This window comes from Gallus gallus, chromosome 2 (assembly GCF_016699485.2).
Source record: "Gallus gallus isolate bGalGal1 chromosome 2, bGalGal1.mat.broiler.GRCg7b, whole genome shotgun sequence".
NCBI lineage: Eukaryota > Metazoa > Chordata > Aves > Galliformes > Phasianidae > Gallus > Gallus gallus.
Genome location: NC_052533.1, coordinates 105,322,995 through 105,336,048, shown reverse-complemented (window position 1 = coordinate 105,336,048; position 13,054 = coordinate 105,322,995). Strand labels below are relative to the sequence as shown.

At 34.3% G+C, this 13,054-nt stretch overlaps 1 long non-coding RNA gene across 1 annotated transcript; it reads right to left on the bottom strand.

Annotated features, from left to right (window-relative positions):
* Positions 1–307: 307 nt before the first annotated feature.
* Positions 308–9,249, bottom strand: LOC124417747. The gene is made up of 3 exons (XR_006938549.1): positions 9,165–9,249; positions 2,115–2,212; positions 308–613 (listed from the first exon to the last, which is right to left on the bottom strand). It is a non-coding gene; the product is annotated as an uncharacterized LOC124417747 (long non-coding RNA).
* Between the last annotated feature and the right edge of the window lie 3,805 nt (positions 9,250–13,054).

Here is a 13,054-nt window from a genome sequence, read left to right as displayed (position 1 = left end):
TCAATGATAATAGTTAAACAAGATATCAAGAAAAAAAAATTGAGAATAGGGGAAATAAACTAAAATTATTTGAGACTAGAAAAAAAAAGAGAAAACACTTGAAAAGAAAAGGCATTTCAAACACTGGTATGGTTTATTGGAAAAGAGGTAGAAAGCACTTAAACACTAGAGAACCTCTGGCCATCGTTATAACAAACCAGGCAGAGTTTTTAAATCAGGGGATTTGCTGCAGGGGAACATTTTTTTTGCTGTATGTTGTCTTCATGTGCTGTGTTTGGTTTGCCTTAATACAGAAGTAGCAAAAATTTTTATTTCTTTTTTACATTCCTGTTCACTTACTGACTGGATTTCCATGATACAATCTGCCTTCTGCTAGTGACCATTCTGCTATAGTGTAGGCCTCAGTATCCTTCTCCAGAAGCATTTTAGATTCTATAGACCTAGCCCTAGCATGTATTGTGTGTTCCAGCCTGAGTATTTGCTAATCTATTAAATTGCTAATAAATTACTAATAAATGTATTAGTTTGCTAATCTGCTAAACCTACTCTTGCACCTACCTTGCTGTCGGGCCAACACAACCCCTTGGTCATCTCTGCATACTCTGAGCAAGTTCTGTGGAAAATGGATGGCTGAAAAGAATCAGAAACTTTATCCTTTCCCAATGAAAATATCATCTTTCACTGGGGCAAAAGATACATAGAGGATATATTATTTGCAAATGTATGCAATATATTTTTGTGCATGTTGGCAGACAAAGCCTTCTTGGCAATCCTTGGGAAAAGACAGTTATAATTTTAATAAAACACTGCCATTGGCACAGAATGTTTTTTAGGGTTTCTCTTCAGGGAACAGCAGTGACAGCAGTTTTGGTTAACTTATTTTCTCTCTTGACAAGTCTGGAGCACTTAAGGAAAGTTAGGAGATATCCGTGTAGAATTGCTTTAGTTTCAGCAGATCTTCAAATAACTGTGACTTCTGATCATTTTAATTCTCAATTTTTCACAAATCAAAAACACAGGACACAGCAAAAGGACACTTTTTCAGAACTATTCCCTGGTTATGAATTCAGATGGCAAAACCCTCTAAACTGAAGTGTGTTTTTCTCAATTTAAAAATAATTTTTCAGGAGCACTCCATTTCCTGGAGACAAGAGTATGTTTACCTCTCAGTAGCATTTCTTCAAGTAAACAACTAGGGACTCTCCATTTTCCGCACTCTCCCAGACTTAGACACACTTGATTTTTATTATTCATACTGTGCTATTTGCAAACTCAAGGACCAAATAGATTTCTGTGTGTTCTGCATCCAGACAGTTTTAAATGTGTTTTACCAGCCAGTCAATGCTTTCCTCGCACTTGGTAATTACTTCTGCTGCTGCCAAATCTCTCTACACAAAGCATATAATGATTTATGAAATCTATCTTCATAAATAGAGTATCTAGTGTTCATTTAATATTAAAATATCAATAGGATTTGTCACATGCAACAAAATACAGAAGGACAAACACTAGCAAAGAACTGAAACATATGAGGTACTGTTATTTGAATGATGTGAACAGTATTCTTAAGGATTATTTAAGTGGTGATGTGATCCAGTGCCCATCCTTACTTGACTGGAGCAACCCTTTATTGAAGAGAACTGTTCTGGAAGATAAAAGTATCTCCAGTTGTCTGCAATAGTAGAAGTTTAAGGTCATTCAGCTGTCTCAAAATGAAAATGTGTGTTCTCCGCTATTTCTGAATAGTGTCAAATCAGCTGTGCATTTATCACTTCTTTCATCAATATAGTAATTTTAGAAAGATGCTTAAATAGATTTGAAAAGATAATCACAAACCATTTCAATCTTCCAGACACAAATATTAAATTGTGAAGTTAATATCTCCGAATTGGCCTTCTTTAAAGAAAATATATTAATACAATTCATTACGTTTAATTAATTTTTATCAGCGGAAGAGCTGAGTAGTAAGAGTGCATTTTAGAACACCATTAAAAAATAGATTCTGCTTGGGTTTCCACTGGCATAATTGTCTCCTACAGAATCTGTTTCCAATACTGAAGCTAAATTAGCCACTTCTATTTTAGCAGTTCATACACTGTGTTAATACAACTTACTTTAATTTCAATATATGGATCCTCTTTGTAATCTGTCTCTGGAATCTGTGAAAAGATTAGTGTGTTGCACCAAAACATTCAAGATGATCTGGGGGAACCTGTAACAAAAGGACTCATCATAACTCAGCTTTTCTAGTTAAAATAGCATTAATTCATCTACTATTATATTTTTGTCATGTGTAGGTCACTCTGAAAGTAATGCTTCCTATTTATTTCCATGGAAACTACAACTCATACAAAGAGCACAATAACACTATTCAGCAGAGAAAAGTTTCAGCTACAAAATATTGTTTTTCAATATAGTTACCACCATTAGCTATGCATTTTCACCAGTGATGAACAAGAGCCTGCATGCTGTGCTAATAAAAACCTGCATGTCCATCTGGAACGAGGCTTGTCTTTCATGTCACTGTCACTACTGCTGAAACACCATCCACTGCCTCACTGTGCTCACATCCATTGTTTGTTCTGCATAAACATTCAGCAAGCATCAATAAATGTCAGTGGATGCCATTTTTTTCACATGGAGAAATTCAGTGATGCACCTTTACTCCATGCACACTTCTGTGTCAGACTGCCCCTCTCTGCCATCTGTCACACAGCAACAAAATGTAATGGAATATTGGCAGGAAGGTTCAGCCTCTGCTACCATACCACCATCTGCCTTTGACATGGTGAGCCAATGTAACAACATAGGAGGCACTGCTTACTTTTGGAGCAAACCTCTTATATTATAACAGTTGTTTAACTGAATTCGAAGACAACAGATTAACTGAAATCAAAAGTGATCTTGTCAGTTATAATTGCAAGGAAATCTAATGATAACATTAATAATGTTAAATTTTTCATACATGGAAGGATCATTTGATATATATTTGGTCAAAATACATACAATCTCTGTCATTACATTTCAACTCTTGCTGGGCACTAAATAACAGCAATTGATTTTTTTTTTTTTTATTTCAGAGTGTTCAAAGTTGTTAAAAAACTCATCCTACTGTTTTTTTCCTAGTTTGAAATTGATCTGTTAAAAACTGAGAATGAAAATATGAGACATATATTTCAAGAACATGTACATTCATTTTCTTTGTTTTAATTTATGTCTATATTAAAAAGTTTCATACACAATTATACTGCTGGCTACATATGTATATTCCCTTAAGAAAATTAAGTCAGAGCAACTTTTTATTGATCTTTTCTTAGAACTAGCATGTAAATGAAGATTCTCAGAAAACAATAACTATATCTGATAAGTTTAGACAATCTGCTTTTTCAATATGTGGGAAGAGACCTCTTTTGAGAGGCAGATGTCTTTAATTCATTTATTCTGGATGGCTTTTAAACAGTAGTCCCTGGCTCTGTCTGTAAGCCATATGTTCACTGGATACTCCTGGTCAGATCCAACTTGAAGATAAATTTCAGCAGAAAGATTATTTTGAAGCAAATACTTCCACAAAACTGATACTCACCAGTAAAAATACTAGGTTTTGAACAAAACACAGAAACAACCTTAACATAAGCTTTTTTAGTATACTGTACCATAATTCTTGGAAGTTTCTTATGGATTAATACTTTTATTTCAGGAAAGCATTTTGAAACATTTTTGGGGAGCCCTCCTTTACAGACCTGTCTGCAGCACTGCCTGCAGAAGGGAGGAGTAACAGGCTTCGTGCTGAAAGGGGAATGAAACTGCAGAACTCAGTACAGGAGATAGCTCTCATAGTTCCTATGTGGTTGTTTTATGATGTCTGCTGCTTGAAGAGCAAAATTGTGCACTTAAAAAATGATAGTTTATCTGACATAGGTTGGATTGAAATTTGAATGTCTGCTAGTTTTTCATATGAAATCATATTTACTTAAAGCAATATTTTTCAGTCTGTAAGATGCCAGAAGTCAAGTAATTCAAGGCAGTATCTGTGGGTCACAAAAATTGCCGGTTTCATCCAAGTCAATACAGTAATGGAAGGAGATTTTTTTGTAATTGATAACCATGTAGTTTCTCAAGCCAGAAGCAAGTAATGAGTAAGAACTATTTCCACAGTACCATTGTATATATATAAAAAAAGATGTAGTCACGTTAAAAAACAACAACAACAACAACAAAAAACTTATGATGTAGAGAATCATTCTATTTTTAATTGGTATTGATATATAAATATAGCTATTCTTTTGGATTATTAAAATGCATACTGAAGATGAAAAAAGAGTGAGGCTCTTGGAAAAATTCTTGCTTTTCTATGTTTGACACTAAAAATCATTGTCCAACAACACATTCCACTTTTTCTCTCTACCACCTTTTCCTATACTTGCTGCTTCTCCATTGAGGCACAGGATGTTCTCAGGAGTTAAGCTGGAGCAGATGAATATGGATTTTCCATTCATTTTACACAAAGATCAGCCTTAGGCAAGTTGTAAACAATTAGTGAATAGATGATCTGGTAATATAACAAACAATTTGATTAATGTGTCTTGTTTCCAGAGTGTCATTCATAAAGTTTGAGAATAAAAACTTCAATACATGGCAAAATGACAGAAATGTTTCCTTCAAATAATGCTTACAATGGAAGCTATGGAAGCTTCTCAGTACTTCATAAAATGAAAAGATAATATTAGAGGTTTTTTGGTGGATGGATGGGAAAGAAGTGTGGATTTAGCCCAGATATGCCAGGGATTGCTCCCTACAATCTTCAGTGATAAGAATGAGCTGAATGCAGTAGGGGGTTGGCCAGGACCAGGAGAACACCACATAGGAAAACCATGCTGGTAAAGCCATGACATCCCAGGAAATCCCCGATGAAAGGCTGCAGCAATGCATAGAAGACTGAAGAGCACACGTCGACATTTTTAACTTGCTCCTGGATTGATCAATCTGTTTCAGCAAAAGATGTGGTTACAGAGACAGGAGCTTAGTCCAGTTACAGTCAAATGTTCTGTATAAGCATTATCATTCATCTTGTGTTCTATTGCCAGAAGGAAAAAAAGCATTTTATATCCCTGTGCAACATACAACCTCATGTCTCTGCTGTGGTATTGTGGTTGAGCAGTCCTCAGCTTGAACAGACACAGTAACTGTCATCTTTTCTGATTCAAAAGAATATTCAGGAGACAGTGAATATCACCCTCATTTATACTATGGGTTGCACATGTTCACTGAATGGCAGGCACAAGAATTGTCTCTCCCTCCAAATGTGATGCTACAAACATAATAGCTTGCTTCCGATGTAAGATTTCTGTATTATTATTATTGTCATTATTAATAGTAATATTTTATCTATAGTTATTTTTTCACTTCTACATAACTCTGAAATACATTAAATGTTTTTCTTAAGAAAAATCTGCATTTAACTATGGATGCTCAGAAGAGGTCTTCAATATAAAAATGTTAACAGACGTATATTTCAAATGTCAAGTTATTACCATACTTTGGGCAATACTAAAAAAAGAGTTGCCATTCTCTGTTCTTTTTGACTGGCAACACGTACCTTGCTAATTTGAAGTATGTATTTCATATATATGTCTATACATACATTAAAAGTCCTCATTTCTGTGTTTGTTGCAAATCTAGGCATATTTTTTTCATTGTGTTTTCCCTGTTTTTAGTCAGACATGGTTTTTTGCAAGTCCCATTCTAGGGCCTGGATAAATTCTAAATGCTTATAAAAGGAGTTGTAGAGTCCTAAAAATCTGTCTTGAAAATAAACAGTTCACAAACACTACATGTGATATGTATGTTTCACTTTTAACTATATATTAATAATTACAGACCTCTGGAATTTTGATGGCAACAATGTACTTAATAAGATAACAATATTCACACTTGCCCATGTTAAGATGAGCTGCTGTTGCTGTTTCAAACAAAAACCAGTAAAAGGTGGTCACTCAAATCAGAATTTCCAGTGTAATTACTAATACAGACATTTCCTGGAAGAAAATGGAACCAAACAAATAACATATCTTCTTGACCTTCATCTGACCTCCGCTCTCTGAAGACTCTGAAGCACTCTTGGTAGCCACATGTTTAGAATTAATCCCTTTTATTAGATACACCATTCAATTTGCTATTAGCACAGAGGTCTGTAAGGAATCATTATTTGGAAGAAAGACCTGAGAGTTTTAAAACCACTTTTCTAAGAAATTTTATTCTATAATGAAATAGAAATAATGGAAGAAAACTCTTATTGATAGCACTGAAAAATAATGCACCAAGTTCATCTGCACAAAGTTCTTCAATTTGCCCAAATCAGACTTTGGGTTTAGAATCCAGTAAATCACTACTGTCACGAGAATTATACAGGTACAAATGATAAACAATACCTAAGTTACAGACTGAAGTAGAGGTTATTCTTCTAATGAGTTGGGTATTTTTTGTCTACTTAACCAATCAGCTTTCTAGTTAAAATGAACAAAAGAAAAGTGAACTGAAGAGGAAAATGACTATGAGGAAGAAAGAAGGCATAAAAAATTAGATTTGTAGCACTAGTTAATTAAACCATAACACCACACACAAATAGAAATCAAAGGTATTCCTTAAGATACCTGTTAGTTTATGTCAAATTATTATTGTTGTTATTATTATTATTATTGCAATTATAGTATCACAATAAAATGTAGCTAAAATTTCACACAACATTATGTCGAATAATAAACTATTGCATTTGTTCTCGCTTTAAAGGGAAAGGGAAGAACTGACTCTGAAACAGCTGAAATAGAAATAATTTCTTTTCAATTAATGTTATTTTGTATCAGAAATTTCCCAATTTTGACTTGTCCCAGCTGACTGCATCAGCGTATTTCATTCAGTTGCCATCTGTGTTCTTAGTGCTGAAATAGTTTCAGATGAATGTGCAGGCAGTCCAAAGTCCTGACTACAGATAATACTCCTAATTAGCCATTCCCAGGGGGTCAATGTGCGAAAAGGCGCCAGTTTGACACTGTTAAAATGATTTCCAAAGAGTTCCCAACATCTTTACCGAAGGAATCAATCAGAAATTCTTCAGAAGAAAATGTAATTGCTTTCAAGGATTAAAATTTTAATCAGGAGTATTCAATTAGCAGTTAATGTTGAGATCCACAGTTTAGATTTTCATGCAAATGTACCATTCTTATACTCAGTCTTGAAGATAAAGGCAGTTCATAGCAAATTCAGTTCTGTCTCTCAGCTCATCAAGTCAGTGATAATTTACTTTGAAGAATATTTTACAGTTGCTGCATTTGGGTGTGGAAATCAGTTCACTTTTGCCCCTTCTACTGTAATTAATCTTCTTTGCATTACTTATGTGTGGCAGCTCATAACATTTTCATTCCTGTGCATCTGGTGACTTTAAAGATATCGGACCAACATAAGATAGATAATATATATTAACTGCATAGCCATAACTGAGTTTTGTAAGAGCTTATTCATATTTATTTATTTAAGAGCAACAATTCTGGAGCTAAAGAACCAGAAAAGAAAACCTACATGATTTCTAAAAATCAGATCTTAAGAACTACTGATAAAAAATGTCAGCACCTTTTTTTAAAAGCTCTTCCCATAAAATGTTACATGTGCTGGGAGCAGAGGCTAAGTTGCACATAAGTAGGTGTAGAAATCGATTATTCTAGACCCATGTCTCTTTATCAAAATCCAGCTTTATTTTTATGAAGTAGAATTTTGAACTCACTGTTAGAGATAAATTTAATTACTGTGTATTTTTAGTCTGTAAAATATTGCATTTATATTTGCTCATTTTGGACTTGACGAATATCGAAAATCTATTCATTAAAAACTCCCCATAGGGCATAGAAATGTATGAGACTGGCTTCCATAAAGTTCTTTTATTTTCTGATATACATCATACAATATTCTATTTTATCCTCACAGTGTAGTCAGTACATACCAGAAACTCAGAGAAATAGTTAAATAATTTAATTTAACCTTGAAAACTGAAGGTAGTGTCTGTTGTAAGTGGCACAATCTATTCTTATGTAGAATCTAACATAAATAGCATTATTCAGAGTTCTGAACATGTGAAAACTTCACTGAAATAGATAAGTTTTAAATTTGACCCTCCACAGTTGTCTAAATTATGTCAATATTAGCTATGCTTTAATGTTCCAATTTTTATTTGAAAACGTGTCATGTGTATATAACCAAGTTCTTCATGAACAGAAATTTTTTAGGTTGATTTTAATCTGTTGAGAATTTGATCTCACAAATCTCATTGTCTATGAGGCCATAACAGATGGCCTCTAAAGTAAACAGATACTACACTAAAACCAAAAAGAAACAAGCAAACAAGACATTTCCCTAACCATTACTTGATTTAAATCTCTAATTAATTATACATCAAAAACTTTATATAATGATAGGCATTTTGATCACTGCCTTTTTGCTAGGAATGTAAATACTTATAAGCACTAAGGCTGATTATGCACATAGCTGATTCACTCATGAGTTATGTTTGCTTTTTTGTAAACCTAATACAACAATCAAGCGTTGTCAGTGCTTTAGATTTTTTTCCATTGGACAGATTGTTGGTGACATTTTTGGCAATGCTTTTGTATCTCATTTTGGAAAGGCAAGGTCAAGAAATTTCTGCTCTGATTTCTTAACTGCCACATGAAGATCGTGTGAATGTATATCAATACACATCAGTGAATGTGCAATCTAACTCTTCAGTACTAGAAACTGAACAGAAATACTACTTCTGTCATAGCCAAGTGATGAAGTGAGCTCTTAAGAGAAAAAAAAACGTAGGGAGAACACAAGATGAGGAGAGGAGAGGAGAGGAGAGGAGAGGAGAGGAGAGGAGAGGAGAGGAGAGGAGAGGAGAGGAGAGGAGAGGAGAGGAGAGGAGAGGAGAGGAGAGGAGAGGAGAGGAGAGGAGAGGAGAGGAGAGGAGAGGAGAGGAGAGGAGAGGAGAGGAGAGGAGAGGAGAGGAGAGGAGAGGAGAGGAGAGGAGAGGAGAGGAGATAATCCTATTTACTAAGATAGAGGAAGAGAAAAGTATGCTTATGACAAATATTTATAAATATATGTATATAACTAGTGATACACAAGTAACTGCTCACCACCTCCTAACTCATGCCAGCTAGCCCCCTGAGCAGTATAAGAGGAAGAGATGAACTCCCACCCTCTTCAGAACTTCTTCTGCATGATGTCATAAGGTATGGAATATCCCTTTGGCCAGTTTTAGTCAACTGTTCTAATTCTGTTCCCTCCCAGCTCCTATGACCCTTCACTGAGAACAGCCTTGGCTCTGTACAACACTGCTTAACAGCAACTATAAACATCAGTGTGTTATCAACATTGTCTTTCTCCTAGAACCAAAGCAGAGCACCATGCCAGACACTGAAGAAAATAATTCTGTACCAGCAGAAACTAAGACAAATAGAATAGTTCATCTGGAAGAGATCTTCAAGGATCTTCCAGTCCAACTGACTACTGTAGGGCTAACTTTAAGTTATAGCTTATTACTAAGATACTTGTCTAAGTGTCTCTTGAATACTGACAGTGTGGGACATCAACTGCCTGCAAAAAAGCCTGTTCAGGTGTTTGACCACACTCGTGGTAAAAATATTTTTTTCTCATTACTAGTCTGAACGTCCTCTGAAGCAGCTTTGTATCATTCTCACTCATTCTATCACTGTCTATCACAGAGAGGAAGCTTGCACCTCCCTCTCCATTTCTCCCCAAGAAGTTGTAGACAGCAATGAGATTACCTCTTAACCTCCTTTCCTCCAAAGTAGACAAATCAATTGTCTTCAGCTTCACATTATAAGAGAAGCCTTCTAGCATTTTTGTCACATTTGTCATATCCTCTGGACACTTTTGAGTATACTAACATCCTTCTTATACTATGATGCTAGAGCTGCACTCAATATTCAAGGCAAGAACACATCAATACTATACAGTCAGATAATCACCTCTTTTGAACAGCTTGTTATGCTGTGTTTAATGTACCCCCAAATTCAATTTTCCTTCTTGGCTGCCGGGGCACACTGCAGACCCATGTTGAGCTTCCTGTCACAAGCACTCTTAGGTCCCTTTCTGCTGAACCACCTGTCTCCCAGTCTGTGCCTGTGTACCAAATGACTTCATCCCAGATGACTATATTGAAAAATATTGTTTTTCAGCTGAGAATTTGCTCTATCAGACAGTGTTATAGTTCTCTTTGTATCTGTAATAGTTTCAATAAAAATAAATAGGAGGCATTACTTTCAGAGGAACCTATGTTTTTTTCTGATATTCAGGTCAAGTTATCAAGTTGCTTTTTATCGGATATTTTAATAAATGAATAAGCTACTTAAGAAATCAATGTGTATATTTTAGTAATAAAAAAACATAAACAAAACAATTAAAAAAAAAAAAAAAAAAGCAACAGTGACTCTTCTTAGTTGATATTTGTTCCTCCCCCACCCTTCCCAATCTCAACCCCTCCAAAGTATGTGAGATAAACCTTATTTTTCTGGAATCCATTTGGCTATTGTTCCAATACTTTTTAGAAATTTCTGGAGTACAGAAAAGCTATGCTTCTCAGGAAGGCCATAAAAATGCCTTTACTTGAAGAACCAAATGAAGGAAAGAAAAATTGGTGAAAAAGAATGAATAAAGAAAGCAAGCATAGTAAGAATCTTGGTCTCAGCTTCTGTTCTTTGGCTGCTTCATGTTTTTTGTCATTATCTGAAGCAAAGTGGTAGCCTTTTTCTTATCCTCATCCACATAAATTTCTTATATTTGACAAACAACCTACAAGTCATTTACATACATATTGCACATCCTCACATATTGTGATGGATTCATCAGTCCCAGAGACTAAAAAATTTCCTAGCAAAGGAATGTCATAATGTGACATTAATAAAAGAAAATGATGTAATATTTCCTATATTGTGTCTATGTAAATTTATACATACATATATATATATAATTTTCCAAACTATTTTTATAGAGATAATCTTCTTCAGTGTTCCAGTAGTATAAATTTGAAGTGAATAGTTGTATACTATTCCATTTAAATGCAAAATGTTTAGGCATGAGGATACTCTGTCCATAGTTTCAGTATTTTATCTAATTATCCGTGTCCTGACCTGCCTTCCTCAAATTTTTATTACTGCAAGACTTAACTTGTTCTCTCACTTACAACAACTGTGCTTGCAAGGGGAAGAAATTCTAGTGCTGCGTGGTTCTTCTGCAACATCCGAAGACACCCTGTGTGTGGTCACAGGTGTAGTTACTGAATGGTTGCCAAGCCTGATGCAGGCTGCTTTGCCTTTAGTGAGCCATTAGCTGTAAATGGGAATCAATGGATTCCAATTCCTACTTATTTTCTTGTCTTATTTCTCATTCATAATGTATATTGATGAAAACATTACTTAAAACACTTGTAATTTTCAGGATATGTCTGTGTTAAGATCACTGTCTTCCAGAGAAGGAAAGAGAATTTTCTTTATCAACTCTTTTTTTCTTTTTCCTTGCACTTCTCCTATATTCTTCAGCAAAGCAAAATTGCAGTTCATGACAGTTCACTTACTGAACCTAATTGGAAAAAAACTACACCAATTAAGCATAATAAGGCCAGGATAGGTTAGGTCTTCAAACACACTTGTACTGGTAAAGCAAAGAAACTTGAGAAATTTTAGTATCCTTTTTAGCACCACACTATGCATCAAACAGACTTTAAATAGATATTACACAAAAAAAGAAAAAAAGAAAAAAACAAAACAAAACAAAAAACCCTCCAGTGTTTAGGGTACATTTCTGTGCTAGGATTTTTCCTAGTTTAAGCAGTTAAGAAGAAATTTGATGTTTTTTAAGGCATATTGAAACAAGTATTTTTTTACTCTCACCTACCAAGTGTATAAGTTTCTCAGCATCTAAAAGCTAAATTCCTGGATGCAACCTCTTTATGAGATGCAATGTTTCCACCAGAAACAGTGCCCAGTACTTAATTATGAATCATCATATAAGAATAATATATTCTAAGATAAATAAATAAAGAAATTTGCTCTCTGCATTTGGCCTAACTGTATGGAGGGTGTCAGTGGGATTCATAGCCATTTCTTTTTCTACAAACCAACAGCTGAAAAATGGAGATTTGGAAATGACTATTCACAGGTGCTGGGACTTCTGTTCTAAGTTCTTAAAGAGCTGTGTATCCTCAATCTTTTTTTCATCAAGAACTTAGTAATTGTAGAACTTCCGTATTTATTCTTTTGAAGGCCCTAAAGAGTATTTTAGTAATGTGCTTATCTACAGCTAACAACCATAATTAGCTTAAGTTATGGAATGCCCCAAATAAATGAAGAATAGGTTATAGTTATTCAGAAGCACAGTTTGTGCTGCCACTATTTTGTTTAATATTTGCAGAAAACATTATTTGCATCATTTGCGAGTTACATAAACCTTCTATAATTATGGCCTAAGGTATTATAGAAAAAGTTATTTAAGTAATTCCCAAAGATTGCTGCTTAGTGTACTAAGCATTAATCATCTGTTATGTCTATTATAAATGTGAAAGCTATTAAATAGATCTGTAGTGAGAACAGGTTATTGCCATGTTCATACAGAAGCATTTTTCATTGGTGTCATTAGAGATTAAGATTGTGGGTTTATTTATTTATTTATTTATTTATTTATTTATTTAGTCAAGAAAGAAAAAAGTATTGCATGACACCAGAAGCTCTTGAGGTATTTTAAAATTAAAAGTGAAACAACTAAATTTTGATAAATTCTTTATCAATAAACATGGGTGAGCAATAATATTGCCCAAGAATTTAAGTTTTATTTACAGTGTATATTTGGAATGACTCCACTAGGATTGAGAAAATCATTTCAAATATAATTACAATAGAAATAGATCTACCTGACCCCAATAAGTAGCAATATTTCATTTATATGTTACATAATTTATGTAAATCAATATCCTAAGCTCTACCCAGGTTTTGTTCAGAAAGCATGAATA